We start from the raw sequence: 8454 nt of genomic DNA on the forward strand, positions 1-8454 counted from the left end.
TTCATTTGTGTTTACTATTCCAGCCTCACACATGTCCTTCTGTCAGTCACATACCTTACACCAGTTCTTCTGTGATGCTAAAGCTCTGATTAACATTTCCTGTGCTGGTAGTGAAAACTATAATATTGTCATATATCTAGAATTATTGGTATATGGATTTTTCCCAGCCATGTTCTGTTTGACATCCTATATAAAAATTATCAGGGTAATCTTGCAGATAAAGTCTGAGGATGGCAGAAAAAAAGCCTTCTCCACCTGCTCATCTCACCTCACCATTGTCTTTATGTACTATATGACAGCTTTATCTGTGTACATGATGCCACCATCACAATACTCCAATGTCCTAGAACCAGTCTTTACAACACTGTATGCAGTAGTTACTCCCATGATAAACCCTCTGATCTATAGTCTACGGAATAAGGATGTAATAAAGGCTCTGATGAGATTATTGGGGCTAAAACAAAATATTGAAAAGTAATGGATAATTTGCTAAATGTTTAAATAACACAATTTGTATGATAAATTAATTTAGGTCATTGCTTTGTTACTCTGTATATTGTCTATGGCCCTCATTCAGAGCCGCTCGTTAGCAGCAGTACGCTCGTTCCGAGCGATGTTTGCACATCTGCGCATGCGTACGCTTTTTAGTACGCATGCGCGAACCAGTCAGTGCGGCCGAAAATCCTTTGTACGCTATATAGCGAGTGCCTGCTATTTTGAGTGACAGAATGAGGCGTATGTAGGTGGTAACAGGGGAAGGTGCTTGAAAATGGGGAGTGGAGATCCGAACGCAGGCGTGCTTAAAGGTCAAAACGGGCGTTTTATGGGTGTGTATATTTAAAACAGCAGCGTCATTGACCACGTCACTGGGTTTTTTTATAGCCAGAACTGCACGCAAATTTGTGGTAGCAAACACCAACCACAAGAATAGCGAGCAGTTCATACGCTGGTCGATGTACTCGATTAATCTAATAAATAGCGGACATGACGTATGGTGCGAGCGGCCAGGGGGCGTTTTTAACAAATAAACGAGCGTATGTTTTGCTCGCTCGTTCAGACTTAGAGGTGTGAACAGACTGCAATGTGCGTACGGATCATTTGAATAGCCACCCCTTGTTTTTAAACGAACGACCGCAAATAGCGAACGGCTCTGAATCAGGCCCCATATCTTTGAAATGGCTTCTCCTGATCATTATACTGCTGAAGTGTTTCATATTTCTGTGTCCAGCTTTTGTGTCATTAGATTATGGCTGACATTGTTCAGTGAAGTGTAAGTATTTGATAAAGAGCTATTCCCAATTTAGTCTTTGCTTACAAAGGCATATTATAATACTAGACAATGGAATATTTTTAATTGTGTTTGTATAATGCAACACTAGTATGAAAAGATGTTGATTAGATCAAAATTAAATATATGGATAAAAAGTAATATGAAATAACCTTAGTACAACCAGTGAGGCAGCCTGTGGCTCAGGTACTCAGGGTAACCATAATTCTCCTAATATATTATAGGAAAGTAGGAGATGATAGTGGGTCCTGGGCACTTTTAAAAGTGAAGGAAAATGGATGAGTGAAAAAGTCATAAAACAAAACCTCTTTTTAGAGTCGTTTTCATACAAATGCTTTAGATATGTAAGGAGAATTAAACACATAGGCCGTATTCAATTAGCGGCCAAAAAATCTGAATCTGCGAAAAGTATTGCGAGTGACATCATTTTGCCATGTTTAATGTCTTCTCCGTATTCAATTCTGGAGACTTTTCACTGGTGCAGAAACTCAATGCAATGGAATCTGCAATAAAGTTTTGCCTATGAATAGGTGTCTAAAAAATTTGCAGAATTGGGGTTTTGGGGATGTCAGCGAAAAGTCTAAGATACGAAAAGTACAGGACTTTTCATGGCTAATTGAATATGCCTCATAGTGTAATTCAATTATGCACAAGACATTGTCAAACAAAGATTTATGATTGATATAACTTAATAGGTATTTTAGAACAAATTGGCTCACATGGAATGGAACATACAAAAAAAGGATATATAACTGAAGTCCAATATATGAACTTTTAATCACAATAATATACTGTTTAGCTCTATGATAGAGCAAATATAAATTTCACCATGAGATAGAATAAAATAAAATAAGACAAGCTCCAAAGGAACAATAATAGAAGGGTCTAATGAGGTACCCATACCAGATAGGTGGTCGTGGTTAAGTGGTGATGTGCCCAGAGAAGCTATAGATTTTGTATTCCCATGTTACCCCGGTTTACAGTACAGGTTGAAAATATGGGTTGGAAGAATTTTTTCCATTATTAAGACTTGAAACACATAAAAAAAAACCTGTGTGTGATCTGCAATAAACAATTTGTTTTAAAATTTGGTATGCTTCAATAGTAAATATACCTTTATGTGCACTTCATCTTCTTAACTTGCAGTGTGTGGTACACAATTTATTTAGATTTGTATGAGAGCACCTTGGAGGGAATTAGAAAAGATGTAGAAGATAAAAAGATACCTTTATGGATATCACACAGAATGCTATATTGTGAGTGGGGTACACCGATTTCTCTAGTCACTCACTTTGGACCAGAAGATTCCTTTTCCAACATTCCAACATCTTCTTTACAATATTTATATGATGAATTAATATATTTTTTACATATTTGTGAACATTCTACATCATTGTTTTTTAATATTTGTTTTTAGATGTTTAATAGGAATTAATAAAAAAAGGGATTGTTATACTGTCCAAGAACTTATTTACATGTATATACCATCTAGCAGAGAAATGCGTAAGAACCTTATTGTGACAGGCTACAAATTTAGTTTACATTGGAAGCTGTCCTCTGAAGCTTCATATGTACACGGAGCCACTTTAGGAGTGGATACAAGCTACTGATGATTGCCGTTAGCTGAGAGCATTACACTGCATGTCAGAATACATCCTCTACTTGAACTGAGGCAAACGGTGATTGCTGGAATTGAGAGATATTATCTCGACAAGCAACAGACCCTTACAAATTAGCCATTGGTAAGCTGCTTTTTAAAAGAACCAGTGTGTACACTACTATAGACTGCCTTTTCTGTTTATTATGTGATGGAGGTGGACAATAAATAAAAAAACATGGCTACATTATTGGGAGATGCTACTTTGAAGATCAAGGACTCTGTCGTTAACTCAACAAAAATCATCTACTTAAGTACTAGAGCTTCTCCATAGGATATCCCTTTTTTTACCGACAAGTATATTATTAGAGGGTCGGATGAGATATGCATTAAATATCAGTCATCTTATTGTTTTTTTTTCCATAGCCGATGCCTCATCTCTATTTATGGACACATATAGCAGAAGGATTAGAATGTCAACATCAGGAGATTTTTTATATGCTTGTGGTCATTTAGACATGTGGATTGATGTAAACTGTGATTGATTTAATATTAATATTTTTATTTTTGTGAGCCTGTCCTGATTAACTTGACTGTTTATACAGTTAAACTTTGTTTTTATATATCTATTGTATGTGATATTTAGATGTAGTAAATTTAAATCCTTTTAAATCAGTTATTTATTTCCTACACTGATACATGTTGAGTTAACACCTACTAAATATAATAACGTGATTTATATTTTCCATATATTTACTAAGTCATTAAGGATGCAAATAATATTATCCATCTTATATATTTATTACATGCTCTTAATGAAAGTAATTTGTTTGGATTGTTTGGGAATTTTTTAGTGAGAAGCATTTTGTTGATGCACAGTGAACACTATAACAGACCCAATTTCAGTGTTGAACATAGGGCCTGATTCAGAGCCGGACGCTATTTGCGCTCGCTCATTCAGAAAAAGGGGCTGGCTATTTAAATTGATCGCTCGCTCTTTGCGGTCTGTTGATGCCTCTATGTCTGAGCGAGTGTCTGAAACATGCGCTCGCTATTTTGTAAAGACGCCCCTTGGCCGCTCGCATCATACGTCATCTCTGCTATTTATTTGATTAATCGTGTACATCGAAATGCGTATGAACTGCTCGCTATTCTTGTGGTAGCATTTTCCTACCGCAATCATGCGAGCAGTTCAGGCTAAAAGACAACCAAGTGACGTGGTCGATGACGCTGCTTTGTTAATTATGCACACCCTTAAAACGCCCGTTTTGACCATTATGCACGCCTGCGTTCGAATCTCCACTCCCCGTTTTCAAGCACCTTCCCCTGTTACCACCCACAAACGCTCATTCTGTCACTCAAATTAGCAGGCATTCGTTATTTTGTGAGCACACGATTTCAGACTGCACTGACTGGTTGGCGCATGCGCATTACGACCCATACGCATGCGCAGATGTGCGAACATCGCTCGGAGCGAACGAGCTGCCACTTACGAGCGGCTCTGAATCAGACCCATAATCCCCACGTATCAATTCTTATAAATAGAGATGCTAAACAGAGGTGGGAGGTTCTTTGTTATATAAACTAAGTACAGTAAGTGCAGGTTCACACAAAATGTGGCCAATGCTGATGGGAAGTTTTGCTGATACTGTATATGCATGAAAGTAGGCATACAATTTACACCAATTACAGTGCAAATACAACATTGAGATGATGATAAAGATGATTGTGAGGATGCCAACAAATGACAACATGACTAAATTAGTTCACACTAAATGATTGCTAAATCACAGCCATATCTAACAACACTGCATGTCCTTAAACTATCTGTGACATTTTATAGCATTAACAGAAGCTTTCTAGCCTAGTGTGTTGTTATGCTTTGTTTACACTCATTTGTTCACACGTATGTCTCATTAGCTGAGGTATTGTCTGCAAACAGCAAAAAAATGTAATAATCAATTGTTGTTGCTACACTTGTTTTGGTGTTTATTACTGATACATTTTTTGTGGCTCATATTTGAAAACTCATTTTCTTCCAATTTTTCAAATAAATACTATGAGACTTTACAGCAGGGATGGGGAACCTCAGGCCTTGGGCCATATAAGGCTCCCGGAATTATTTTGTCTGGCTTTCTGAGCTTTTTTCTGCTATGCTCATCTGGCTATCAGGGTGCCTAGAATGGTACCCTGCAGCCAGAATCTATGCAGCATTGCCACTTGGAGCATACTTTGGATGCTTCAGATGGTCACACTGCTGCCCTTACAGCTCCCCGTCGCATACTCAGGATGTTGCGTGCAATGCTCTAATCACTGGCAATTGTTCCCTCTCATATGTGACATCACATAGAGGGGGCATGGCCTGCAGCAGGCCCGCAAATAAGGTTATATATTTCAAAATGACCCTCGGCAGAAAAAAGGTTCCCCACCCCTTCTTTACAAAGTTGTATTTTAAATCTTGGAATTGATCTCATTTGTTGTATTACCTTACATGTATGTGTCCTAACAGTGTTGTGTTGCATGTTTCATAATTCTAAGCATGTCATTTATCTATCACATCTTGAGGAAACCAAGGTATTGTGTTTCAAATAGTGATCAGCTCTAGTATGAAACTTTAGGACTACACCAGTCCATGAAATAATACCTATGAAAAATCGATTGGTACCTGCACTGTTCATGGTTGTATATAAAAATGCTGCCCAGAAAGAATGTGGTAGAAATGTTAATATATGACATGTTAACATTCAAAATTTCTACACTGACATAATGTCAACATTGTCAACTTTGTAAATGTCAACCTATTGGCTTTTTTGACATAGTTTTTAAATATTTAACCCTAACTCTAAACCTAACCCTAACATTGAGTGTCAAGATTATGCTTGTGACATCCACAATGTTGACATGATAACAATGTTGACATTATGTCCATGTCAACATTGTGAATGATATGTTAAGACCAATAATGGTTTGGATATTTTACATAAACATTTTGCATTAAAGTGGTGACTTACAAATTAATGTATCCTAGTGCTTCCTTATTTCTTAACCATCTGTCCAACATGAGTTTGGTTTATTATCTAAGTTCTATTGTTTAGTTTCACACACAATTAATAGTTCATTTTCAACTGCACCAATGAATATTTGTTATTTAACATCACATTTATTAATAAAAATATTCAGCATGATTATTATCTACATATCATCTCCAACCTAAATGTAAGTGAGTGTATTCATGTCAAAGTCCATGTAATTATGACATAATGTACTGCATGCATAATTTTTTGGGGATAAACTGTAATATTAAAAGTTAAGAATTATCTCATGACATTACTCTACATTATCTATTTTTCAATAGAGCGCCCTTATACAAAGCTACTTTGTCTCTTTCCTAAATGGCATAAGGATTTGGCTAGAGTAAAATAGGGCTGATTTACAATTGCATTAATAATGTGACATGTACTGTGACTTCCCCATTACTGTCTAACACTGTCATTTAGTTTAAGTTCAAGTAATACAACAGTGGATTTAACAAATAAGAAAGAATTATATTAACAATAAAATATTTATTTAACTGTATTATTTAAAAAAAAAATGTGAGGAGCACTAGAATACCTTATGTTACAATATTATGACCTGCACATTTTTTGCTAGGGTGAATCTATGCTACTGTACCCAGTGCCAGATTAAGGTCCATATGGGCCTGGAGAAGAGATTTATGAAGGGCCTGTTGTGTATCGCTGCTAATAGTGTGACCAGTGCTCCAATAGTGTGACTTGTGATGTGCTATGTGTGTGTGTGTGTGGTCTGCATAAGGGGTGTGGCTAGTTCTACTGAGGGCATAGATATCGGTGCCTACCTTCAAACACATTTTTTTTTTGTGAAAGGGTGTGAACTGTATTATCTGCCTTTCCTTTTCAGATATCTGCAATGGTTCCTCCATTTCCGACTGGACAGCAGCCCCATTAGTTTGTATGGGAGTTTGGAGAAGGATCCTCTGGATCCCTCACCATCTGCTCCTATTAATGCAGGACGCATATGCGACGTAATCACACTGTTGGAGTCCATATCCCGGAAATAAATTTTTCCTAAATCTGTGTGAACATTTTCATTGTCACATTGCTAATTTAGGCAATAATATCATATCCCTACTGCACAGGACCATTGGAACAATTTTATTTTGGAGGGGGACAATATAAAATAGTTGTGACACCTGCACCCTTCCTTTCCCTCCTTCTCTAACTCAATTTCAGAGGTAAAAGAAGAGTTTAGCTTATCTGAAAAAATGGATTTGAGAGGGTCTGGATGTAAATCTCAAGGGCAAATAATAAGGTCCCATTATTTCTTTTACCTCTGAAATTGATTTTATTTTTTATCGCTTATTTATTGCCTTTGGTGGTCACTCCTGATTAGGAACCACAGTTTCTATTTTTATTGTGTACATTTTATTTTTGTCAAATTCTATTAAATATATTTTTTATGCTATTAGCCTTCTCTTATCACTGTATTTGTTTATGCTGTTAAAATCAATTATATTGCACTAAGCACTTCATATGTTTAGGCTGCTTGAAGCACAAAGCACTTTATGATTTTAATTATTTGCCCAGGTTGATTTTTAAGAACGTTTGCACTTAACACTTTGTATATATTTATTTATATCACTATGCATTACTAGCAGGTTGGTCGCCCACAGTCAATAACCCCCTTTCTTAATATATATATATATATATATATATATATATATATATATGTAAATGCCCAAATATTGTCTGTAAAGCACTGCGGAATATGTGTGTGCTATATAAATAACTGGTAATAAATAATAAATAAATAAGTCCTCAAATTTGCACCACAAAACCAACTAAACAAGTTCGAAGCATATTTAGATTTCACCAGATTCACCTGCAAATTGCCGTTTAAGAAATATTTCATGTCCAAACCTATAACAAAGGAACTCAACCAAAACCAATACAAACACACAACACTAAGACCGTCCTACAGTTTCTTCCCTAGCCACTTGAAGGGCCATTCTGTACATACATTTGAACACCTAGTCACAGAAGACATCAACAAACTCAATACCCTCTCTAGAAATCACAACCACAATCTTACCTCAAAAGAACGCACCTTTCTGAAAAATCTAAAAACAGGCGAGAACCTCATCATTAAACCAGCAGAGAAGGGGGGCGGTATAGTCCTCCTTGACAAATTAGTTTACATCACAGAGTCACAACACATACTGGACAACAAAAACACATACTAGACACTCAAGTCTAACCGAGCGCAGAAACGCCAATGCACACTCACAAACATCTTACAGATGGGACTTGATAAAGGTATCCTAACCAAACAAGAGCACAACTTCATACACAACCCCAACCCAGTCATCCCAGTGTTCTACTACCTCCCGAAGGTACACAATGGCACTACCAACCCACCAGGCAGACCCATCATTTCTGGCATCAATTCCATCTTAACCAACCTATCACAATACATCAATCACTTTCTTCAACCATACATTAAACAGCAACGCTCACACCTACAAGACACCACACATGTACTGAAAATCCTT

Source organism: Taudactylus pleione, unplaced genomic scaffold (genome assembly GCF_031769625.1).
Source record: "Taudactylus pleione unplaced genomic scaffold, aTauple2 ptg000061l, whole genome shotgun sequence".
Lineage (NCBI taxonomy): Eukaryota > Metazoa > Chordata > Amphibia > Anura > Myobatrachidae > Taudactylus > Taudactylus pleione.